Genomic DNA, 12,240 nt, shown 5'->3' with positions numbered 1-12,240 from the left:
TCATTCTCAACTCATTATAGCCCCCAAATTACTTTGCATATATTTTGTATTTATTTATCTGGGTAGATGATATTTTCCACAGTAGAATGTATGTTCTTTAAGAACAATCACTCTTTTCTTTTTAAAAAATTAAATTTTTTTTAAATTAATAAAGTATTTTATTTTTTTCCGTTACATGTAAAGATAGTTCTCAACTTTTGTTTATACAAGCTTTACAATTTCAGATTTTTCTCCCTCCCTCCCCTCCCTTCCCCCTCCCCTAGACAGCAGGTAATCTGATATAGGTGTTATGTATATATATATATATATATACATAATCCCCCTCCCCTAGACAGCAGGTAATCTGATATAGGTGTTATGTATATATATATATATATATATATATATACATAACACCTATATCAGATTACCTGCTGTCTAGGGGAGGGGGAAGGGAGGGGAGGGAGGGAGAAAAATCTGAAATTGTAAAGCTTGTATATATATATATACATACATACATACATATATATATACATATATATACATATATATATACACATGTAATAACATTAATCCTATTTATGCATTAGTCATGTTATAAGAGAAAAAATCAGAGCAATGATGAAAAACCTCAAAATAGAAAAAAACAACAGCATCAAAAACAAAAGAAATAGTATGGTTCATTCAGCATCTATACTCCGCAGTTCTTTTTTTTTCTTGGATTTGGAGATCTTCTTCCATCACGAGTTCCCTGGAACTCTTCTGTGCCATTGCATTGGTGAGAAGAATATAGTCCATCACAGTAGATCAACACTCAATGTTGATGTTACTGTGTACAATGTTCTTCTGGTTCTGCTCATCTCACTCATCATCAGCTCACACAAGACCCTCCATGTTTCTCTGAACTCCTCCTGCTCATCATTTCTTACAACACAATAGTATTCCATTGTATTCATATACCACAACTTGTCCAGCCATTCCCCAATTGATGGGCACCCCCTCAACTTCCAATTCCTTGCCACCACGTAAAGAGCAGCTATAAATATTTTTGTACATGTGGGTCCCTTTCCCCTTTCCATGAAAAAATTAAAATTTTTAATGAACAAAAATCCATTTTCCCCCTTTCTCACCTTTCTCCATTCACCCTTCTGCCCCACTGAAGAAGAAAGAAAAACAGAACCCTTGTAAGAAATAAGCTCTATCAAGCAAAACAAATGCCTGCGTGGGCCAGTTCCAAAAACATGTCTCATTCTATGCCTTGAGTCTATCACCTCTGTCAGGAGGTAGGTAGTATGCTGCATCCTCTGGATCCTCTGGAATCATGGTTGATTGTAGTATTGACTGGAGTTCTTAAGGCTTTCCTGGTTGTTTAACTATGTTGTTATTGAAGAATTTTTTCTCCTGGTTCTTCTGCATTTAGTCTTGCCAGGTTCCCCAGTACAACAGTATTCTATTACTTTCATATACAAATAATTTGTTCAGCCATTTTCCAATTGGTGGGGATAAATTTCTAAGTCTTTGCTGCTACAGAAAAAAAATTTGTTAAAACACTATTGTATGATATGATTATGGATTTGAGTCAGATTAAACTCTGAGGATGGGGTCTGGAAGGTACCCAGCCCTGACCCAATATGGTTAGTTTAGAAGTTTATTGCTTGTCAAATTCTCACTGTCTCCTTTAAGTTTAATTGCCAATTATTTCTTTGACTTCCCAACATAGCCGAAGATAAATTTTAACCCTGTCATCCTTATCTTTAGAGACAGGGGCCTGGAGAGGGGAGTCAGTGGGAACTGTGAGCTTTGAAACATCTGACTCTCACTCCCCTGTTTCCTTTTCCTTTGGTTTGACCTTGTTCCCCCTCCCCTTTTCCCCCTTGCTCCTGGAACACGTATGCATGTCTCCATACATTGATCACGAGCTGAACACGCACCTTGGATGAGACAGGATTGGATGTTAGATTGTGAGCTCATCCACCCTAGGTGTACGTGGGGACAGTCCTTTTCAGGATTACTATAAAAACCTAGAGGATTGGGCATATCTTTGCAAGACTTCAGTGTGTAATTGGGTTTTGCCCGTCCTCATGAGGATGTAATAAATCTGTCTCTGCTTGACTTGGTGGTCTCCTCGAGTTATTTGGGTAAACTGAGGCAGTTTGCTCCATACACTATGAATTTATTTGTGCTTATGTGTAATTTCCCTAGTTTAAAAAAATTCCTTTGGGCTAAAGGCTGAGTAGTGATATTGCTGGGTCAAAGGGTATGCACAGATTAATAATGGACACATTTCCAAATTGTTTTCCAAAAAGACCGGACCAATCCACAACTCCATCAACAGCATATGAATTAATTAGATTTTTGTTTTTGGCTAGAACTATGATCTTAGCCATACAGGCTAAGATACCTACTCCCTTGTATGGAAATAGACCAGCAACTATAACAGTAACTTTCTAGGCTTAGAGAGTTGCCTGGGATTTGCCCATAGACACACAACTAACATGTGTCCAGAAGCCATTCTTGAACATGGACCTTACTGATGCTAGGACTGATCTTTGATTCATTCTGCCATGCTGCCTTTCACCTGGTGTATAGCGGGCACAAATTTTTTTTAAAAATTGTTTTTGTTGAATTGAATTTATTCCAGCTCCCCCTCCCTTTTAACAGGTGAGGAAACTGAGGCCCAGGGAAGTGAAATTATTTGATCAAAGTCACACAGGTGATAACTAAAAAAATTAAGTTCCAAACCTAGGTTTCCTCAATTAATTAACAACTATTTATTAAGCAAGTCATGACATCACTTCCCAGCATCATGGTTATCTTCTAGAAACGAAGGACAAACAACAATACAACTTACTATCTATTTTGCTTCTCTTCCAATCAGATGAGATGGAAAGTGTAGAGGAAGAAAATAATTTGTTCTGTATGGGGACAAATGCAGTAGGAATTTGGAAATTTTATTCCTTTAATTGTTTGCTTTCATTTCCATTTTATTTGAAGCTATCATTGAAACACTTGATGGCCAATGAACATAAGTTGCTTTGATAATAAATACAAAGAGAGGGATTAAGAGAGGGGAAAGACAAAATCCAACAGGGAGAACTTTTTCTTCTTCTCCAGAGTAGACTAGATATATGTGGAGCTGATGAGTGAGCATGTTTACTACAAATAATAATTTTCCAAAGTTCACACATGTTCAGGTCACATTCTAGACTTTTTTCCCTGAATTGGGAAGTTTTATAAGGAAATAAGACCAAAACCCATATGGTTTCATGGGGCTAGCGGAATTTTTGTTTTGAGTTACCTTGGTGCTGAAACAGTTTAGGTTGCTATGGTTACAGTTAGCCCAGTCAAGTATTTAGATCTTTTTCACCCCCCCTCCCCAAACCTGTTTCTTAGAGGTTCCACCCCAACCAAGAACCCCCTCCCCCACATTAGATATAAATACTCTGCAGAAGATCTCCCAAGTATACCATGAACCTGTCTCTGGATCTTTTAATACATCAAAGATACCAGTGAAAACATTGAGCTATCCTTTTTAATCTCCATTCTTGCTATGTGACCAGCCCACTTCTTTTTCTGGCTTCCTTGGTGATGTATTTTGTGTCATCTTCCATACAGGTATCATCATTGGTAACAGCCTGCATCTTATTTGTACCACCTTTTTCCTTTCTATTGCTTCTCGAGCTACCTGCAATTTGGAGTTCTCCGAGATCATGATGCACTGTGATTTATAGCCATATAACACTAAAGGAGGGATATTGATGTTAAAAAGATGGCTTATATATCAAGGAACAGTTTGGGACCACTGGAAGTTCTGAACAATTTCCCAAATGCAAGCCAGCCCTTTCTCTGCCTTTTTCAATTCTGAGCCCAGCTCACTGTCCATCTTTAGCAACTTTCTCTCTGACTCTGTCTCTCTCTATACATATACATTAGAATTGTGTAGGTACAAACATATACACATATATTAGCATATGTAAACACAGATATTAGAATGTATACATTTGTAATCTTTGTATTTGGGGGGTTCTTAGTAGTATACTTTCAGCAAATATCTCTTTGGTTTGTGTTGAGTCCTTAGGCACTTTCTTTTAATATCCACCAAAGACACTGCTTCACCCCTTCCTTATGTACACAATGATATATTAAAGAAACCAGTTTCTTTTTGAAAACACTTGGCCAACACAGAAAGCGACCAGACTCTTTAAAGAAACAAGCAATGGGAAGTAGATTCAGCGAGAGAATCAGTATGATGTTGGAAGAGGGGAAAGGGAGTTCCACCATTCCAATCCATGCCAGACAGGGAGCCATTGGACTCTCTTGCTGTAGCTATTTCTCTCTTTTGCAGGCTCAAGGTCATGGCAATAACCAAGTTACAGTGCTCTTAGCACTATGTTAATGGTACCCTTGAATTGGTTCGAGCAGGTTGAAAAAGTCTCAACCTTTTTCCTTGCCATCCCAAGGAGTGGGATCAAGGGCACTGACTGTCACATCCAAGGGTCACATCCATGGGGATATCTGAGGGGAGACGTTGGGAAAATGGTTCTAGCCACATAAAGGTGGAGGTCAAGGAAAGATAGATATTTTGCTTTTTATCCAAATGTTTCCACTGTTATGTTTATTGAACAAAATTATCTCTATAATTGCATCTATCAAGGAATCTTGTGTATTGTGATGTGTAAAATTTAATGTGCGGTCGCCTTATTTCAGTCTCAAGTGCAGGGAAAATTAGCTAGGGTTTCTAATATCTTTGTTACTTATAAATTAGAAGCTTTAGCACCAGTCTGGGGCATTAAGCATTTATTAAAGCATACCAAGTATTAGTAAAAAGAGAACACCTGGGTCAGAAAGTTAAGAAAAGGCCTATCTGAGGTCAGTGGTCCCATCTCACTGAGAGCCAGCATCTCAGGTAGGTGTGCTTTCAATCAAGTCAACTTCAAGTGAGTCAATTAGCAGAGTCAATTCAATCAGTCCAATCAGTCCCCTCAAGTTGGGGCCTTTGGGCATTCCAAAACCCATTATTTTCTCAGAGTGTCATATGCACGAGAGACAACTTATTGCAAGAGAGTCATTAACACTGGTACAAATTCTTTTTGTAATCAATTATATTGAAATTCTGGACTTATACTCTCAGATTCTTGTCCCTTTCCCCCAACAGACACACACACAGAGGTATTAGCAGATTCAGTTCCTAGAGCGAGGTTGTCTACATCTCCCTTAAGGGTTTTAGGGGTACCTCCCTAAGGATGTGGGTATGTCTTTTTCTAATGTAACTGGCTTGAGCCCCAATCCCAGAGTGTTCTCTCCAGTTGTTGTTGTCTAGTCATTTTTCAGTCATATCTGACTCTTCATGATCCCATTTGGGGTTTTCTTGGCAAAGATACTGTGGTAGTTTGCCATTTTAGTACCCCAGTATCATTGGTAACAATTGGTACAATTAATTACTTTTTACAAAGGGATTTGTTACTTCAAAGATATAGCCAGAGCAGAAGTATAAATATTTTCTCCCAACTTCTGGCGGCACATTCCTTCCACTCCTGTGCTACCTTAGTCCCTGAAGACAGTGGCTTCTGACTTACAAGAAGTTTCTACAAAGCATTCTCCTACCAAGTTAAGTACCAAATGTGATACAGTGATGCCCCTTCCTGCCACTGGGCAGGATCAAGAGGGTCATTCTTCAGGGCTTCAGCATCTCCTTTACCTATGTTTCACCTCTAGCAAATGCAAGCACAGGCTTTAGCTCTCAGACTTCTGATGCTCAAATTCCAATCTTTCAAAGCTCACAAGGTTTTAGCTCTCTCTGATGTTTCTTCACCTTAAAACAGTAAAGAACAAAAAGAGACAAAGAATAAGAGCCCTATTCAAAACCTATATGTAGACCTCAGGTGGGAAGAGCTTAACCTCTCTCTATCTGGAGGCTTACAGCATGTTTCTCTCACTGGAACATAGACAAGGCAAAAAAGAGAAAGGGCATTAGAATGATTCTTCTTCTTCAAGTAGTAAGGGGACCAGAAATGATCCAAAGAGCCTCACAGTTTCCGAATCAGACAGCAGGAGCCTTCTATTACACATCTTCATGCCTTTCTGGGAGCACAGCCTCTTCCCTGGGCAGAAAAAGTGTCCTTGTTTTTTTCTTCTGTGGCCAGGCCCCTATTGCATAATAAATAGGAATGCAATGGAATTATCGATTATGTGGGTGTGAAAATCTGGGTTGACTGCAAAAAAAAAAAATCATTTAGAAGATTCTAACCATACATCAGGATACTCTCATATAGCCTATTCTTTTTAAAAACACATACAAATGGGGCAGCTAGGTGGTGCAGTGGAGAAAACATCAGCCCTGAATTCAGGTGTACCTGAGTTCAAATCTGGCCTCAGACACTTGACACTTACTAGCTGTGTGACCCTGGGCAAGTCACTTAACCCCTCATTGCCTTGCAATCAATCAATCGATAAATAAATAAAGCATACAAATTCATTATAATAATTTATTTAGCTTTTTAATTATTGAAACTTCTAAAGAAAAGCCAGCTGTTGAAAGGGAATCAATAAAAATCACAATTGTTGAGTTAAAATCTGTAAAGATCCTTATATGTAAATAGCCACATAATAAAAACATCTCTTTTTTCAGTTGGAAATGCACCACAAGGGGCAGCTAGGTGGCACAGTGGATAAAGCACAGGCCCTGGATTCAGGAGGACCTGAATTCAAATTCAGCCCCAGACACCTGGCACTTACTAGCTGTGTGACTGTGGCCAAGTCACTTAACCCTCATCGTCCCCACCCCACCCCCCACCCCCCGCAAAAAAAAAAGAAATCCACCACGTATCCCATCCACAATCATCATTATTCACTTCCTTATTATTTGTCTGTTGAAACTGGTTACTTTCTAACCAAATTATATGTGCCCTTCTCATCATTTATCTTCCTTTCTTTGGTGCGATGTATAAGCCTGTATATATGTATGTACATATATGCATATACATATATACATGGGTGTATCCATACACAGGGACAGCTACGTGGCACAGTGGATAGAGTTACAGGCCTTCTGAAGTCAGGAAGACTCATCTTCCTGGGTTCAAATCTGGCCTCAGACTGTGAGCCTGAGCAAATCACTTAACCCTGTTTGCCTCAGTGTCTTCATCTTTAAAATGATCTGAAGAAGGAAAAGGTAAATCACTCTAGTATCTTTGCCAAGAAAAACTGCATATGGGGTCATGAGGAGTCAGATACAGCTCATATAATATACACATCACATGGGTGTGTGTGTATATATATGCATATATATACATACATATACACACTATATATAGGCATATGCACACACACATACTTCCGTGTGTGTATATATGATGGGGGACTAAGTAATGAAGTATATGTGTTTGTTGACCCACCTTCTGGATGATGTGGAATGCAGGAGCCCAGCTCTCTCAACCTCCTCCTCCAAAGTGTGTTTTCTCATTTCCACAAATATACAGTGTTATCCCTCAGAGGTCTCTCAGCCAATCAGGAGTCACTTCTGCATATGCAGCCCACAGCATAGTAGAGCTGTCCTTCAAGGAACTGCCCATCCAATATGCGTGGGATTGGTTGTCACATTCACATGAAAATCTGGCAGCCATTAATCATTGTGTCCTTAATGCTGGAAAGTGGAGATTGGGGGGTGGGGAGGAAGGCTTGGATAGTGAAACAAAGATCCTAGCTTTAGCCAGAGGCATTGGGAAAGAGGAGCAAATAGTGTCTCCACTCAAAAATCATAATGCAATAGAAATATTTTGAAATAGTACCCCTAAGCCAGTCTAAGTATCATAAATAGGAGCATTTATAAGCAGAGAGAGGTGAATAACATGAATATAAATTAACCCCTAGAGCTAGTAAAGATAAGCATTTTAGCTATAATTGAACCAAGACCAGTGAAGGGGTATATGTGTTACTATGAATATACAACTTTACATGTAAGGACTTTGTCCTTGAGAATTGGGTTTGAAAGGTTTTTTTTTTCTCAGCTATTATTAGAATTTGCATTTTTGTTATTTTTTTCAAGGTCATTTTAATCTTCTATTGTGTATGGGATGGTTTTGAGCTGCTCCCTGGCTCAGGGTTTGTTGTCTCTGGCTAGAAAGTTCTCATTCATTTTCCTTGCGCTTTTCTGTCTCAGTTTAAATGTAAATATCTCTACACCTATTCATTACTTTTTTCTTTTTTGGACATTCTAAATGCTGTTTGGATTTCGTCTTTTTCATGCTCTTTTTTGGTTTACTACTAATATTTTTTAATGCATTTTCCAATTTTCTTGGTTTTCAGAGGGTTTTATGCATAGCTTTTATTATACTTCCTTGCCCTCTATTGTAATTTTTATGTAGTTTATTTTAGGAAAGTCCTATTTATTTCCAATTTGATTTTCCATTATGTTAACAGTTGTCTCAAAGCTTCACCCAGATAACCCTTGCTCTCAGAATCTAACCATGGCTAAAATGAAAAAATTGTTATGCGAAATGTTCAATTGATGCTTCTAATTTATGTGTCGTGTGCCTATGAGCACATTTTGGCTCAATATGTAGGTATATGAAAACTGATTTTCATGGTTTTGAGTTTATTCCTGTTACCTCAATATTGATTTGCAAACTTGCTTATTGTTTATATGACAAGTATTAATTGCATATACCCTTGTCATATGCTATTATCCATGCTATTTTGGTACAACCTTGCATGTTTACTGTTTATTACTATTTGTTAACATTACTAGTCTTGTTAAATTTCTTAAATAGAGAAATCTTTTAAAAATATGGGTGCTGAAATGATTGAAATATATTCTTATGCTATAGTTATTGGAAGTCATAGAAGCCTGCTAATATTAGGAGTAAACTCAGATTGTGACTATTACAATGTTATTTATAATTATATATTATTATTTATATTTTTCCATATTTATATATTATTTGTATATTTACATATTATAGTTCCTATATTATTCACATATTATGTATGGCATAATGATTGTGTAATATTGTGCATTGTATTTATTATATACCATATTATTTCTACATTATATTATTTCTATAATATTAATATTTTTATAATATTAAAATATTACAAAGGAACACCAAAGACTTACACAATTGCGTAATAATGATTAGTAACATAAAACCATGTGGGGTCTGGAAGCATCTAAATGATGTGTTCAATATTTCAAGAATATGTGATGTAGAAGACAATGTTTGGGAACTAATCTGCAAACCACCCTCTGTAGAAGAGGAGATACTCTAAAATGTGGGAGCTCTTCTGAGAGAGGAATGCACTCCACAGAGAAAATGCGAATTATATCTAGGGATATGCTGTCATGTAGTCAAGAGCTTATCTAAATTTTTTGGTGTGAGCAAAAGTTGGCAAATACTACAGATCAGGGCTTGGTTTACTGTTTTGTTAAGTATCTAGACTTAAGAAAGTGATGGTAGAAATGTTAATAATTCAGATTTAACTTAAAATTTTATAGTGTGCGCATTGTGTACTCCTAACCACAAGACATTTGTTAAACATTTACTACCATACCACTGGTTACATCCAAGCCTGAAAATGACATTTCTCCTGTAGTAAGGTTGAGAGGCCAGTTCTCTTGTGCCAGAGAGATACTGCAGGCCCAAATTAGTGACATTTCCAGAACAGGAATCCTATCCCCCTGGAAAACAATATTGGGAGTCTTAGATTAGCTGGGCCTCAGATATAATATAGCACTGGAAGTCAACAGAGTCAGAATAGTGTAGATGGAGAGTCTTATAGGACTGCTCTTCGCTTTGTGAAGGCCCTTAGTGCAACAAAGCCTGGAATCATATGACAGGCAAATCTGCAAAACCAAGAGATGTAATATGGTGGTGGTGGTAAGACTCCCTAGGAATTATATACTACATCTATCAATTCTATTCTTCAGTGTAAAGGAGAAAAATCTGATTTTATAGTTAGAGTAGATATTTTATTACAGACTAATATAGAAAGGTCTAGAATCTGATAAAGTAGATAAAGTAAGACTTCAACAAACAGACAACTCCAAGCTGTACATGCACATCATGGATCTTGAGCCTCAAATGCCACCACCAAAGTTATCCAAGTTGAAGCAAATATATTGAAATATATATATATATAAATAAATTTAAAACCACAGTATATATTTGAGTGAATAAACAGCCCAACTTCAGGAACATCTTCTTAAGTGCTCACACTTTTTTTTTTAAGTGAGGCAATTGGGGTTAAGTGACTTGCCCAGGGTCACAGAGCTAGTAAGTGTTAAGTGTCTGAGGCTGGATTTGAACTCAGGTATTCCTGACTCTAGGGCCAGTGCTCTATCCACTGTGCTCTCTAGCTGCCCCAAGCCATACTTTTTTATATCATAAAAGTCTTTTATTATTTTCTAGTTGCATGGAGAGATAGTTTTCAACATTTGTTTTCCCAAGATATCTAGTTTCAAATTTTTCACTCTCCCTCCCTCTCCTCCCCATCCTCCCCCCTCCCCAAGACAGCCAGCAATCTGATATAGGTTATATATGTACAATCACATTAAACATGAGCCATACTTTTAAGGAGCCATATGGCAGATGCAGAGTGAAAGGTGGAAGCCCACAGAGGATTGGCTGAGAGATGAAGAATAGACAGAGATGTTCTCTTTGGAAAAATAAAGGGCCTGATACAAGAATAATTCCATAAAGATAACCAGAAAAGTAGAACCATCTTTTGCTACAATTGTGGATTAGAGAGCAGTCGATGTAGATGTAGATACAGATGAAGAGGTAGATGTAGGTGTAGATAAAGATGAAGATGAAGATGTAGATGTAGGTGTAGTGTAGATGTAGGTGTAGATGTAGATAAAAATGAAGATATCCATGTAGATGTAGATATAGACAAAGATGTAGATAAAAATGTAGATGTAGATATAGACATAGATATAGATACAGATATATATCTATGATGTACTAGTGAAGAGGGAAACCTTGGTTGTGAAGAAAATGACATCTCTTGTAACAGGATCAGAAAAAAGAAAAAGAGCCATGAAAGGAAGAGAGCCTAGATCCCAATCACAGTGATATTGATGTTATCTTCTAATCCTTTTGGGTTTATTCAGCCTGGATTCATAGGATCTCATGAAGAGATCATTGAAATTAAGAACATGGGATGAAATACTATCTTAGACAGTGGATCTCACATTACTATAATTTCCCAATAATTCGAGAGACATTTGAGGAAAGTACCTTTGAAGCCCATGAGCAGTCTTGGAGTTGTTGGACTGAGTGATCAAGATGACCCATATTTGGGATACATCAGGATGAGCTTGAAGTTTTCCAAATAAGATTTGGTGTCAACAGAGAAAAGGGCAATATAGCTTTGGTATGTCCAGACCTTCTAACCTCACTGAAATGATAAAGATAAATAGAACCAGTTGCAGTTTATTAAAAATGATATCAGGGGCAGCTAGATGGCTCAGTGCATAGAGCACCAGCCCTGGAGTCAGGAGTACCTGAGTTCAAATCTGGCCTCAGACACAATACTTAACTAGCTGTGTGACCCTGGGCAAGTCACTTAACCCCAATTGCCTCACTAAAAAAAAAAAAGAAAAAAAAAGAAAAAAAAATGATATCAGGGGGCAGCTAGATGGCGCAGTGGTTAAAGCACCGGCCCTGGATTCAGGAGTACTTGAGTTCAAATCCAGCCTCAGACACTTGACACTTACTAGCGGTGTGACCCTGGGCAAGTCACTTAACCCCCATTGCCTGCAAAAAAACAAACAAACAAACAAACAAACCAAAAAAAAAAATGATATCAGAATGCTACAAGCAACAATTTGAACCAATTTGAATTAGGGAGGTACCCCTAATTTGAAGGTAACAATACTGTTACCTATATGTACTTTGACCATCCATGCAGGCTGTGCTGAGATCATCAGGAGAACAGACATAAGTAGATACAGTAACCCATCATAAGAGTACTGACTTTTCAAACCCAGGAGAGCATCCTGAAGGGTTTGATTTTGATGACTTTTTAGCACCAGAAGAATAGAAGGATCAACTGAGGCAAAAGCTCAGCAAAAGGACAAATGTATTCAGATGTGAAATATACCCAAGGAGCAAACTGCAGAGTCTGGCAGACCATATAAATTACTTTTAGTGGTAGTGGTAGTACCAAAGAATAATAGAAAGATATAACTGTGGGTGAGCTACCAGATGTTAAATAACAGAAGGAAAGCGAATATATACCTCAGGTTCAAGATGCCCTGGA

The sequence above is a fragment of the Dromiciops gliroides genome, chromosome 4 (genome assembly GCF_019393635.1).
Source record: "Dromiciops gliroides isolate mDroGli1 chromosome 4, mDroGli1.pri, whole genome shotgun sequence".
NCBI classification, from domain to species: domain Eukaryota; kingdom Metazoa; phylum Chordata; class Mammalia; order Microbiotheria; family Microbiotheriidae; genus Dromiciops; species Dromiciops gliroides.
The sequence above is the reverse complement of the archived record's forward strand: the minus strand, read 5'-3'. Positions refer to the sequence as shown.